At 36.5% G+C, this 15,121-nt stretch overlaps 1 protein-coding gene and 1 long non-coding RNA gene across 2 annotated transcripts in view; one reads left to right on the top strand and one right to left on the bottom strand.

Annotated features, from left to right (window-relative positions):
- The window catches only part of SEMA3A (semaphorin 3A), a 331,651-nt gene that overhangs the window by 254,694 nt on the left and 61,836 nt on the right, over positions 1-15,121 (bottom strand). The gene's annotated exons all lie outside the window — the stretch shown is intronic.
- On the top strand, positions 6,656-11,247 carry LOC121065421. The gene is made up of 3 exons (XR_005817050.1): positions 6,656-9,191; positions 10,185-10,252; positions 11,067-11,247. It is a non-coding gene; the product is annotated as an uncharacterized LOC121065421 (long non-coding RNA).

Raw genomic sequence — 15,121 nt, 5'->3', positions numbered from 1 at the left:
GAGGTCATCTGGTCTAACCCCCTGCTCTGCAGGGACATCCAGAGCAGGTTGCCCAGTGCCATGTTGTAGTGGGTTTACGTGACAAGGTTTTGGTATCGGGGGCTGCAGGGGTGGCTTCTGTGAGAAGAATCCAGAAGCTGCCCCATGCTAGATAAGGGCCAGTTTCAGCCAGCTCCAAAGGGACCTGTCACTGTCCAGAGCAAAGCCAGTGAATGACATTATTTGTGCCTCTGTGACAGCATATTTAAGAAAGGGAAAAAACACTGCTGCACAACATCAGCTGGGAGAGTGAGGAGTGAGAACCAGCCCTGCAGCCACCAAGGTGAGTGCAGAAGGAGGGCAGGAGGTACCCCAGGCATAGAGCAGCAGTCCCCCTGCGGCCTGTGCAGAGGCCCCTGGTAGAGCAGGCCCCTGCAGACCATGGGTCCCACATGGAGCAGATCTCCACGCTGCAGCCTGTGGAGGAGTCCCCGGTGGAGCAGGTGGCTGTGGCCTGGAGGAGGCTGCGGCCCATGGAGAGCCCCCGCAGGAGCAGGCCCCAGGCCGGAGCTGCAGCCTGTGGAGAGGAGCCCACGCAGGAGCAGGGGACCTGGGGGGAGCTGCTGCCCGTGAGGGACCCGTGCTGGAGCAGTTTGCTCCCATGGTATGGAACCATGTTGGAGCAGTTCTTGAAGAGCTGCTGCCTGTGGGCAGCCCCCGCAGGCTCAGTTTGGGAAGGATGGCATCCTGTGGGAGGGACCCCACGTGGAGCAGGGGCAGGGAGTGACCAAGAAGGAGCTGCAGAGATAAAGTGCTGTAAACAGACCACAGCCCCCATACCCCCATTCCCCTGTGCCACTCAGGTGGAGGAGGTGGAAGAGGATGGATGGGGGGAAGACATTTTCAGTTTGTTTTTATTGTTTCTCAGTTCTCTAGCTTGTTAGTAATAGGCAATAAATTTCTCTAATTTGCCTACACTGAGTCTGTTTTGCCCATCATGATAATTGTTGAGTGATCTCCCTGTCCATATCTCAACCCTTGAGCCCCTTTTATGATATTTTATCCCCCTTTCCCTTTTAGGAGGGGGAATGAGAGAGTGGTTGTGGGTGGAGTTCAGCTGTCCAGCTGGGTAAAACCACCACGCAGATCCGGATGGTTTCTGAAGATCTACAGGAGGAAGCCTCCACAACATCTCTGGTCAAACTGTTGCAGTGCTTAGTCAGCCCCATAGTAAGGAAGTGCTTACAGACGTTTAGATTGAACCTCCTGTGTACCAGTTTGAGCCCATAGCCTCTTGTACTGTGACTGGACAACACTGAAAAGAGCCTGGCCGCATATTCTTGGCACGTTCCCTTCAGGCATTTATAGACATTGATAAGATCCCCCTAAGCCTCCTGTTCTTCAGGCTGAATGGTCCCAATTCTTTCAGCATGTCTTCATAGGAGAGTTGCTTCAGTCCCCTGATCATCTTAGTGGCCTTATGTTGGACTCTTTCCAGCATGTCCATGTCTCCTGTACTGGAGGACCCGGAACTGGACACTTCAGGTATGGCCTTATCAGCACTGAGAAGAGGTGAAAGATCACCTCCACTAACTTGCTGACAATACTCTGCCTAATGCAATCAAGAATGCTGTTAATCTTCTTAGCGGCAAAGGCACATTGCTGACTCATGTTCAACTTGGTGCCCACCAGTACTCCTAAGTCCTTTTCTGAAGAGCTTGTGGCCCCAGCATGTACTGGTGCCTGGGGTTGTTCCACCCCAGGTGCAGGACTCTGCACTTCTCGTTAAACTTCATGAGATTTTTGTCAGCCCCTCTCTCCAGCCTGTTGAGGTATGGATGGCAGCACAGCCCTTTGGTGAGTGAGTCACACCCCCTACTTTATGTCATCTGTGAATTTACTGATGGTGCACTCTACCCCATCATCCAGATCATTAATGAAGATGTTAAACAGGACTGGACCTGGTACTGACCCCTAGGGTACCCTGCTCATTTTGCTCTGAGTTGGTGCAGTATCTACCATGTAATGGTCGTAATTTATGAATGATCCTGCTGAAATTATAATCTTAGTTCCTTTTAAATAGTTGTCTGTCCCCACAAAAAATAACCCTATGGAACAGTTCCAATGTTAATGTTGAGATTATAAAAACTTTTGCAATCATATTATTATACTCAACAATTTATAGTGTAAATCTAATATAATAGCTGTAAGTAAGGATATCCATCTATGTAGGCAGCATCTTTAATCTCAGAATCTGAAGATCAATGGACAACTCACACTACATGCTAAAATGTGCTGCTGTTGGCATGAGTAACATCCACTGGACTGACGGAGCATGGGATGTGCATAGTAGATATACACAGACATTTTATACTTAACAAAATAAAAAATATACTTATTAAAAAAAAAAAAAAACAAACTTCTGGGTTTTAAATTAAACATTTAGTCTAGGTTTTCTATAGGATCTCATGAGTCACTCCAAGGACCTTTGCAAGACATAAGCCTGCCACTGCAAACCACAAGTTGTCCTTTTGTCTTAGAGCAATTATAGTATTATTAGGTACTGTCATGTTATGTCCAATGATTGTCATATACTTGAGGCCACTCCTGGATTTATACTATTATCCTTTAAAACTATTTTTTTTCCCCAGGAATTAACTACTACCTTTTATTGCAGCAGTAAATAATACAGCAAATGTGGCTTTTACTGTGTTTTTACTGACAGTGTCTAAGAATAAGCAAGGTTAAAGAACAATGCTAACAATATATTTTATCTCATGGCATATATGATATGGTTATATTTAATCTCAAGACTATAGACAATTTCTGTAATGTAATTAGGACTTGTTTTTCTTGGAGTTAAATACTCCCTCTGTAAAATGGGAGTAAAATTATTAATCTTCTTTATGGTGCTGAAGAAAAGTAAACTCTGCTGTTGAGAAGGTAGGTATATTATCATCCTCCTCCTCTGTAGTGGAATAAATCCTTATATATGTTAAAATGATTCTCCTTATATATTTTTCCCTGCATCAGCATTTAATAAAGTAGCCTCTGGACTCCAGACAAGAATATTTTTATAACTTCCAATGATATCTGACTTTGTGCAACAACAACAAAGATCTTTACAGTCCCCATGAATAAACAAAAAATTAGATTATGTTTTGCATTCATCTACAAAACAAAAACAAACCAACAAACAAAAAACAAAGCTGGGGGCAAAAGGGGAGGAACTTGTAAGAAAAGCTTAGTCTTATTTCAAGAAATAAATATGTGTTTTAGGACCTAAAGATTTCAATTTTTTTTTTTTTGCCATACCTAGAAAGTATGCTCTGCATCATATTTCGTAACTAGCTTTTGTTCTGATATTTTTTTTCTCATTTTCAAAAAACTTTTATCTGTAATGCCATGAACAATCTTAATTCATTTTACAATTTTGCTTCAGTGACTTTTTAGACTATTCTCATGGAATGATTTCTCCATCCCAATGGTACCTTAGCTGAGTGTTTTAAAGAGTTTCTTGAATTCAAATATAAAATGTAAATGAGACCCTTAACTAAATCACAGATGCAAATAACATCCAGATGGATCAGTACATGTATTTCATATACAGTCCCTATCTTTGTAATGGGTTAAATTAAAATTCTGGATCCAACATGCAGTAAGTGGAAGTTTTAGTCTCCTCAAATCCTTCTTTGGATCTGATCTACATGGCTGATGTCCATCTCAAGTCAAAAAATCTGTTTGCCCAGAGGAAAAGGATTCCCACTGTAGTCACAAATACTTAAATGTTTCCATGGGTGACTTCGAAGCCAAAAGTTTGCACAGGCCAGAGAAGCAACCTTATCAGAGGAAAAAAATATACAGATCCCATTCTTCAGTTGTTTCCTGAATAAAATATTTCAAACTGTGGTACGTCTGCACTGCATATGGAATGAGCATATGCATGTTTATGTGTGCATATTTACATGCGTATGTAGTTTTCAATTCTTATATATGAAAGAAGGATATGAATGAAAACGTACAATTCTGACATCGCCGTAAGCAAGAAGAAATGACTACTTCAGGTTAAAATTAAATATACTTTCAATATTGTCAGAAAGATATATATTATACAAATCTAAAAGAATTTTATGTGTATGCACTTGCATGTTCATATAAAAGTATATTAAATCATGTTTATAACTTAATTGGTGGGAAAGGGACATTTTCTTTTAAATGCTGTGATAGTACTACATTCAGTAAAAGAAAGACTCAACAGTTTTACAGCCCCAGCAGTAGGCTCAACAACAGAAACAACAGGAGATGAATGGAAGTTACAATGACAGAAGAGCCAGACGCTTCTTGGTAGTAGCAAACAGCAAAGCAAGGGGCAAGCAACAGAAATTGCAGTTTAAGAGTCTCAGATTAAACTTTCAGGGGCAAAAAAAAAACCCTCGCCATAAGGTTAGTGTTGGCAACAGTCCCACTTTGAGCAGGAAGCTGGACTAGACACATCCAGAATTTCCTTCTAATTAGCATTTCTATGGTTCCATGAAATGTATTAAAAAACATTTGCCATGTATCACATCTTCCAAAACAAACAAACAAAACCCACCACCAAACAAAAACAACAAAGCAAAGCAAACAAACAAAGCAGGAAACTAGTAGCAACACGCTGATATGATAATTCAGGTGGATTAGCAAGGTTTAGCTACTGATTTTAATTAGTAGAATAAGAGGTATTTTTATTTACATCACCAACACACACATCTTTGTGAAAGTATTCATGGGATTTCACTAATAATATATTTACAGAATTGGCTTGGAGCAATTTACGTTACCAAACTACCCCTTGGAACCTCAAAAATTTACTTTTTCTTTGATAACTATTGCAAGATAAAAAAGTGTTAGGTAGCTGTTAGGGATTATTATCTGTATGAGAACCTTGGATTCCACTGTATGGTTCCAGTAGTTAAGTGTTCCATTTCAAAGTGCAATATATTGTTAGTTTCTTTAATCAGTAAATATCTTTAATTGTAAGTATGTTAATAATGTTTTTGTGTGTAATGTTCATTTGACCCTGCAAGTTACCCTAGAAGTATCATTGCAAGAAGAATTGATAAATAGAATCTTAGTGTTCAGTGTAATGTCAAAATTGATTTTGCTTTTTCATTCACCATGTTCCCTACCAAAATGGAGAACAAAATAGATACTTGATAACAAATTTTAATTTATTTTTTTTTGAAATCACTTGCAAACATTCCTAATACTCCATCATTTTCCTGTACAATTCTACACACTGTTGCATCCTTTCTTTCAAAAGAAAGAATGACCTTGTACTTGACGGTTGCAGGCTCAGACATTCTGAGCCACTCCCAGAACTTCCCTCTTTCACTTACATTTCTATCAGAAGATTTCTAAATGTAAATGTAAGTGCTTTAAACTGTGTCCTGATTGCTTAATGATGAACAACCGCAGATGACTTGAATTCTACTTATTTAGGCACTAATTATAGATGTCAAGCTGAAATACATCCAACATCTTGAGTTAATATAGGAGGAGCTTGGATATTACTCTGACAGGTGCCAGAATAAAACTTTAAGACACACAAGCAGGAATTATTTATGGAACTAATGGCTGAAAAGATTGACTGTAGCTAGTCATTCCTCCATTTTTTTCAGCTGTAAAATAGAGATAATAATATCTCTCAAGGAAGAAATAACTCTTTGAAGTGTTACGAAGATGCCCTGAATTTGCAGACCACTGTGCATTTCTCATCTGGAAGGTGCTATATACGGTGAGAACAAGTTATTGCTTGTTGTCTCCTATCAAAGACAGATGCATAGTTAATCATGAATCCTATGCTTTCATCTTGCAACCCAGATGTAGCAAATACATTTTTTACTTGCTTTCAGCTTAACAAGCAGAATTACAGGTTTCTTAATGAAGTATATGAGCCTGTGCCTGAATCCAGTGTTCACTACCAGGCTGAAACACAGGTTCACAGTACCCTGATAATTTTAAATGTAGTTTTCGTATTCACTGTGCATGTCTATTTGTAAAAAGTCAGTGCACATCAATGAACTTCATAGGTTTTTGATTCTGCCATACTGATCCTGAAGAAAGCCTGGTTGCCCAAACTTAGTTCTGTAATAATTTGTTCTAGAGATGAGGGGAGATGAAGGGTCTATTTTAATTTACTGCATTGTTTGGTAACTACTATCATTTGGTGTAGATGAAAAGCTAATAGCATAGTGGAGACAGAACAAAGAAAGAGTACTTTCCCTAGATAACTGAAATTAAAATTTATTAATTTTCCAATGTGAACTCTACATTTGCCCAGATTTAACAAAAAAATTGCAGTATATACCAATACGTCACATATAGTCTCCTCCTATTTCCCTCGTGAACACTTTCTAAATGAAAAAAAATATATATTTTTTTTATATATATTTATACATATAAAGATATATATATATCTATCTGTTGCCTTCTTATTTCCCAGTGCCAATTTGTTAGGAAGAAAAGTGTAGGTACACTGTGGAAGTACCTACATTCTCAAAAAAATGACATTAGATTCTTTTTTTCTTTTTTTTTTCTTTTCACTGCCAGTTTTAAGCTGGGAGGCTGCTGGCCTATTCCCACTTAAGCCTGCTAGAGAATAACTTCTAAGGTTTTCTTAGGAGTAGGCATTTTAGCAAGTGAAGAGCAAATTAACTATATACAGTGTGATATTTTATACTTCATGAATTTCAAGAGGAAATTGGAACTACAAGAGTCACAAGCTCTTGCCAGGAACAGAGGAAAGTGTAAAATAAGCTGTAGAAAATACACTGAAAACTTCTGCCTGCTTCATAGAAATAGGAAAGCAACACAAAACAAAATTGTTTAAGCCCTTGCTTAACTTCTGAAATCATGATACCATTCACATATGTTAATAAAGGAGCTGCCAACTTGCTTAGAGCCAAACATTTTTCTGGACTGGGACTGCAGTTCTCAGCACCAGGCAGCATCATGTCTTTCTGAAACAGTCTCATGACCCCAGTCTATGAAGAAATTCCTAAGAAACACTTGATCAGATAAGAAGAATGTTTTCAAGCAATAATCATGCAAAGGTTTCTCAGATGGATCATTTTGTGCCATGAATAGAACACTGTGGGGCACTGTTTTTTACAAATAACTTTTATCCTTTTTTTTTTTTTTTTTTTTTTTTTTCCTCCACACAGTTGTCTTTTATTTCCTTGCAATGTTGGTGGTAGGAATTGCTGTAGGCCTCACAGGAAGCACCCAGCCAACTTGGAGTTTCATAAAACATCATACAGGCTTAAGCCTGCCCAGATATGCTGTTAAGCACTTAGCTAAGTGCAGGGAAGTTATGATAACTAAATTCAAGTATTTCTTAACCAGTAAATCAAATCATAACATAATCTGATTTAGGATATATCAACAACACAATGCAGTGTCCTCTTTAAACTACCTCAGGTGCTGGATCATGTTCATAAAGTGGTCTTCTCAGCTAAATACAACCTGCTTCTCAGCTGCCTACTAATTAGCCTGAATAGAAATCCATGCTAATGAGCTTTTTCTACTCTCGGTATCTGTACTTCTTCAGATATCGTCAAACAGCAGTGAACCATTATATTCATGACCACAAAACTGGTCTCTTGGATGTGGACTGAGTGCCCCTGAAGGCAGTAAAAGCTTAGTAATAATATAAATTAAGAATTTAGCCAAGAAGGAAGAGAAGGGAACATCAGAATCGTGTTTGGTCTTCTTCACTTTCTCCTTACCCAGAAATAACTCCAGAACTAAAACACTGAAAAAAAGAACCAGACTTGTGTTTCTTGCATGATTTCCAGCAGCCTCAGCAACATAAATTGGAAGCCACCCATCTAGCTGATGCATGAAGACCACTAACCATACACTCAATAATGTATTTCCATTTTTGCTGTCTTTTTGGATTATTTCAATGGCACAGCTCAAGGCAGCTGCATTCAGTGCCTAAGGAGTTGCAGCTGTTCATCATGGATATGTCAGGAAGGAGAGGGTTTGGAGCTCCTTTCCAGGGATCCTACTGTGTAGAAGGCTGGCAAGGGCTGTGGAAAAGGGAGGGTATTGAAAAGAATTTCTGTAAAGCTGTTTCCCATAGTTGTGGCTTTGGTCACATGGGGTAAATAGCTGAGGTGGTTTTTGGTTGGACAGCCTGGGCACTCTCACAGCAGCTATCAGGCAGTCAGCATTTTGGGGCTGGTGACTTAATTGTTGAGGGCTTCAGTTTTCAGCCGTTTCCTTCATATATCTTATAAGGCCCATCATGTACAGATGTTTGTAATGAAATAACTCATTCTTTAAATTTGGTCTTTCAGGTTGCTAGCACGTGAAGGCAGGTCAGTTTTTTAGTCAAACTCATAATTTTTTGGGAAGCAATGTTTGAAGACATGTAGGGGTAAGCACGATAACGTAATGAAAGACTTCCAATTTAATTATGCTAAGAGAGACAGAGAAGGTTCTTTTCTGATGACAAATAAGCAGATGTCTTTGCTTTAATTATATCACTTTAAGGAAGGCTGTAAGGAAGGCTGAACCACTGTAAAGAAGTTTTTGCTGGTGGCTTTTTAAGTTCCAAAAGGCAACATTCTTTGCAATGTTAGGCAGTTACCACGGTACCGTGGACTTATTTTTAGCCAGTAGCTGGAGAATTTTGCTACCTAGAGAATGTATGTAGGTGTGTCATGATGGAAAACAAGTCACATAGAATTTATACAGAAACCTACTGGACACTTGCTTGGGGAAGTATACATTATTTTTATCTGATTAGTTTTGCTCTAGTCTTCTGTGGTCATCTGAAGTGTATGAGTACTATGTTACAAAGGATTTCCATCTTCAGTGGTAAGCTTAGAAGATATATATTGACAAGTTAAATGGGGATCAAATGCTTCACAGATTATGGAATCTTTTTTCCATATGGCACCCCTACACTACAGTTTTATGGGTCTAGTACTCCAGCTGCATCAGTTTATAGGAGGTGTATATGACACCTCTTTCTTGGTGCCAAACTTATTTCATATTCTGTATCCCACCACTGAGGCAAAGGTAAACGAAGCAGGATAGAAGACAGAAGAGGATGAATGAACCTGACAGTCGTTGTGTCACCTCAACCCAGAAGACAGAAAGTGCTATGTTGCAACAGGAACCTCAAGGAAATTCATGACAGTTTTACCATTCTCCCACAGGTTTTACAAATGTTTTGGATAATCCTTCATGTCATAATGACAGGAAATGCACACATGAATGTAGATGACATCTAACAAGTGTCTTTTCTCTCTTTCTATATATATATGCATATAAAATTACAATCATCTCTTAAATAGAACTTTTATTACAAGCCATATCCTAAGGAGCTTCACAATCCATAAAATGTGACAACAAAGCAAATAGGTACCATGTGTTCAACATAATCACTGAAGAGGCATTTACAGGCAATCAGGGATCATAATGGAATATGTTCATGGATTCAGATACTACAGTGCATGAGGAAACTGGAATAGTATATTCATGAGAATCAGGTTCCACAATGCATGAAGAAACTGAAATAATATATGCTTGTTCAACGCTTATTTCATATATAAGTTCCACATATGTCAAGACCCTGCAGTGATTTAAGTATTCTTTGGCTTAATGTCTATATTACTGTGAGGTTGAAATTTGGTAGTGTCTAGCTGGTAGGAACATGCTAATGAGGAAGATTCATGGAGGAAAACCCAATATTAGACAGGGAGGCAATTCCTGAGGCTGTCTTCAACCTGATAAATGTGACTGGCACGACGCTACTCTCTTGTATAACTCTGCTTCTTCAGGTATCTCTATTGAACTTATGCTTATTGAACTACGTGGGTGTGTCGTCCAAGACTATGAAGGTCACTGTAGGTACCAAACATTCATATAAACATTCTAAAATAAAATTAATAACACAAATAAAAGAGAAAATGGATCTGAAAATCTGTCTCCTTCCCTGAAGTAAAAGCTGATTACAAAAGCGAAAACAAATTGCAGTGAAGTTTTATGTTGTCTTACAAATTATCCTATCCTAACAATTCCTCGTGACAACTAGGATATATTCAATAAAAGCAAACACTGTAACCAAATTAGTCACATGTAATATTAAAGAAGATGCAACTCCTGTAATAGTGGTTTTTTGTTTTTGTTTTTGTTTTCTTAATATACAGTAAATACTGGCCATTCAGCTGCTTCTGAAAAGAACTTACTCCTTTCAGAGTCAACATCTAAGCTCTGTGTAAGTTAAAGAAGACCAATTCAAGATTTCTCTTTCTTTTGTCCTAATGAATAAAACTTCATGAACTTCAGAGATTGAATAATTTCCTGAGAATTCACATTTTTTTAATCCTTTGGGTCACCAGTTTTAGTTCTTCATTACACTGACTGCATGTAAGTAGTTACAAAATAAGACATTCATCTGCTTGGAATTGAAATTTTGTTTCTGAATATTGTATTTCAAATCCCAAAAAGTTTTTGGCTCCAGAACTACTTAATAAATTGTTAGGGACCTTGCACTAAAGACATCATAATTCTTTTACAGCTGTCATTTCATAGAAAATATATATTTTTCATTAAAATGGCAATACCTCTCCACAGCATTAATTTTGGAAAATAATAGGATTTTATTTATTTTTATTTATATTTTTATTTATATTTTTATTTTTATTTTTATTTTATTTTTATTTTTATTCTTATTCTTATTTTATTTTTTTTAGCAAATGAAGTGGAAAATTCCAGATTTTCATGGTACTTTTTCAGTAAAATGGGACATTTTTGCCAAATCAAATGAAAGTTTGCTTTCCCCAAAGTATTAAGTACTTTCAGAAAATGTTCATTCTTAGTTTGATAAAAAAAAAAAAAAAAAAAAAAAAAACAAAACTTTTTAAAGTTCTGTTTCTGGGTCTCTTTTTTTTTTTTTTTTTTCATGCTTTGCAGCTTTTGGGGCAGTATTTGACCAAAACTGATACAAGTTTTAATATATATTACTGGATACTGTGTGTGAAATACAGAAGATTAAAAAAAATAATGTTTTGGTTATGATTTCTTTACAGAAGTGCAATGGAAATGGGTGAAGAAATGGGTGAAGAGCAAAATTTGCACAAGATTTTTGGAAGAAGTTTACAAAATGATTAACCATTCACTAGGAACTTGCCAATAAAGTATGAGACCAAGACCATAAATACAATTTTTATGTTGAATTATTTGACTAGTTAGATTCAATAAATCTTTAAATCAGACCTTCCTTCTGAGGTATCTTTTATTGTGTGCTTTCACATTCATGTAGCTTTATTGATTGTATCTTCTTCACTGCCATATGTTAAATTGCAAGCAATAAAACTGAAACATTAAATCACATTATTTTCTTTCATGTGTCACTTACCTATTGGGAACATATGTTACATTGGCACAATAAAACTTGCCCCGAAGGCCTAGTCTGTGTACACAATGCTGTGAAAATGGATGCACATAAAAAAGTCATTGTGTCCTAACTGAAGATTAAGCTTCAATAAAATAATATTATAAATATTTAAAACATAAAATATGACTTGTAATGATGTAATAACGAATTCTCTGGAGTCTGTGTCCTTAAAAGGAATGCAGAAGGACATTTGCAGTGTGTGTCTTCGGTAGAGTTTACCACTATGATGCAAGCCACATTATTTCCTGAAAGGGTTTAACCCAGCTACTCCTTCCACTCAGTTTACTTTGTAACCAGATTAACCTATCATGCATTTATTATTTATATAATACATTTTTGCTATTGATCCAAGCAAACTGAGAGACACACAATGAAAAGTAAACTTAATTTCATTACATTTTAAAATCAATTTAACAAGGAGGAAAATTAAGCATTCTATATAGTACTGAATGAAATATCCTGGGTTTACCTTGAGTTATACCTCTGTACTTTCAATTAAACAACAATCTAATTTCTGCTGTTTTTCTCTTTTGGCAAGGAATAACTTTTATTATTATTATTATTATTATTATTATTATTATTATTATTATTATTATTATTATTTCCAAATGACTCCATTCCTATTCATAGTTCTGATCCATAGATCTATTACAATGGCACTACCAGAAGGGTGGAGTACATCTCCCAGAACTTTGACCTGTATCTGATACCTAATTAATTTAGATTAAGATATGAGATATTCAATTTGGCTTTTGTTAGAAACAGACTGATTTTTTTCCCTCCAAAAGAGAGAACAGACTTCTGAACTACAGAAACAGTTCTGATCTGTCATTTCTTAAAACTCCTACCTTTGTAAAGAACTAATGTAGATAATGAGGTAAAAATGCTAAAAAAAAAAAAAAAAAAAAAGTTTTAATGCATAACCATAGTTAGTTAATAGTTCTAATGCATAACTAGCAGATGATCTTCATACTAAAGTCCTTATACTTTCATTATAAACATATTATACAAGCAATTTGGGAATAAACTAAAAAGAATTGAAAAGTTCTGATTTATTTTATTTTATTTTATTTTATTTTATTTTATTTATTTATTTATTCATTTATTTATTTATTTATTTTGAGCAGCCTGCTCTGTTCAGAAAGTTTTGCTCATCTTATTTATTCCCTGCTGGTCTGGCATTGGCAGCAGTAGTTCAATAGCAAGCCGAAGCATAGCACAGCACTTTAAAGACAGTGAAGAAAAGTATTTTTATAGATGAATGTTAAGACAGTTCAAACCAGAGAGTACATAATTGTTAAAACCGCACTGGAACTAACTCACCTATTCTTCCTAAAAGTGCCATGGGGTCTTCATTTCACAACTGATGCATGGGACATTACAGTTTTTTGTTTGTTTCATTGCAAAAGACTATGAAATACTGAGACTGAAAATAACTTTAGTTTTGTTTCAGAAAGAGAGAACAAAGTTTAACTGATATTTGCTAGAGCATGAGTCCAACAAAACAGCTGGAGTCTAAGAGAAAAGAGCTTCTTTTATCATTAAAAAAAAAAAAAAAAAAAAAAAAAAAAACAACAAAAAAAAACACTTTTGTGTATTATCTGGGAGAGATGCTAGGTTCCTTCATCTGCTCCAGGATAATAATGCTACAGTCTGACTATACTTATCCATCTCACACAATATGTATCTCACACAATTCTTTTTTCTTCTGACTATAGTGCTTGCAAATGAGTTTTTCACTCAAAAAATCTAAACAATGTCTAACTTAATGAGCATTTTAGAACATTGAGAAAAGCTGTCAGTTCATCCAACCCTTATTATTTCATCATGAAATGTCTGATCCTGCGATATTATCCATTGCTTGTTATTCTCAAGCCCAGGAGGGAGCAAATCAATTGCAAATGCAAAACTTGTCAAAGGCTTTGGGCCCAACCCTTGAAAAAAGAAACACAGCACATCTTAAATGGCTCTGCTCCATAAAAAAATGACAATGGGGTAGTAGGAAGGAGTCTTCAATCCTGGCCAGAAAAACTACTTATGCAACTGGGTCACAGATGCTAATTTAAAGAAAGGGGCACAGAAGTGATCGCAGTCATATTCCCTCAGAAAGTTTGAATCATTTTATTTGTACAGCATTTTGATATGTTACATGCAGTCATGGACCAAAAGCAACAGTACTGAACAGGGAAGATATATTGACCATATACATACAACATATATGGAGTCCTCTTATAGCTGTTATTGCCCTCTTCGTGCCACCAACTTGCAGCTCTTTAGTGAATGCATCAGTCCCGTGGACATGTATCTTGGATTTACCTCTTCAAATTTTAGCTATTTGAGGTTTGATATTTAAGTCTCAGCTATTTACCTTTCTTCAATGACAAAGAAAGCTCTTTCAGATACCTGTTGCATCGATGTTTGGATATGCCAACTTTCTTTTGTTGGTATAAGTGGAAATTAGGTAATTAGATGAGAAATCATATTATTTTAGATGCTTAGAAACCTATTCGTAGTTTCTGCTTAGTATTGTTAGAGGGTTAAATTCTACAAACCTTAAAACCTCTCTGGGCAGTCTCTTTCTAGGCAACTAGTACTACCATTTGCAAAGCGTTAAGCGGTCTGTCAGGTGGTACTCAGTAAGCATGGTGGAATCTGGCTTTCCGCCCAAGCATGTTGAGTGAGGTTGGTTAAGAATGCTTGATTTACTGTGAACAAATAGTTAAAACAAAATTCAAACCAGATAAATAGATCATTCATGTAACAGTCACCCACTACTACTACCCCATACTGCTATGACATTGTGAATACAGAGCATTATTATGGAACTAGGATCATGGAGCTTAACCGCATTGCAAATTCTGTGCACAGCTACACAGAGTTACTTAGTATGAGTAGAGGTCCACGGGGTGCAATCTTGCATAGCCATACCAAAAAAAAAAAAAAAAAAAAAAAAAAAAAAAGTATGTATATCTATCTATATATTGCTTTAGGGTGAAAACAGCATAGAGAAAAACAATGTTTCTAATAAAAGCATAGCATTTGTTTTTGTGTATGTGAAAAAAGCATAAGGTTTAAGGTTGTTTTCATGTCATAGCTAGGCAGGTAAGTTAGGTCTACCATATAAAAAGCAGAGTAAATTGGTCTGCACTGAATTTTCTGCTTTTACAGTCAAGCTATCTTTAACCAAGGGAGTTTACCTAAGGCTTATGTGTTAATTTGCACATTTTTATATCTACACATATTGTAGATATAAATATTGTAAAAACATATATACATGTCTATACAACCTACAGTTATTCTTGCAGAAAAGCCAAGTCAGAGCTCTGACAATAAGACTAACATTTTGGAAGTACTCAGAGTTGGCTAGTGCCTTGGGATAGATCTGCAGAGACCATTCCTTTGCAGTGAACTCACCAGAGACTGAAAGACTTTTAACCTGAAGAAAGACAGATTTAATTAGAATACACATTAGGACAACTCCATAAATACAGCTCACCCTAACTTGGTCAAAAAGAGTGGGAAAAAAAAAAAAAGTGGGTGGGGATAACATACAACTCTACTGTCTCTGCAGGGATGGTCTTAGTTTCTAGCCAACTCAGTAGCTTTGAGTTGCAACAATTTGGGCATAGATCTTTGTGGCCCTGAGGAAATCTCCTTCCTCTTTTCTGATGTCTGGTTGCCTTTGCC

This window comes from Cygnus olor, chromosome 1 (assembly GCF_009769625.2).
Source record: "Cygnus olor isolate bCygOlo1 chromosome 1, bCygOlo1.pri.v2, whole genome shotgun sequence".
NCBI lineage: Eukaryota > Metazoa > Chordata > Aves > Anseriformes > Anatidae > Cygnus > Cygnus olor.
The sequence above is the reverse complement of the archived record's forward strand: the minus strand, read 5'-3'. Positions and strand labels throughout refer to the sequence as shown.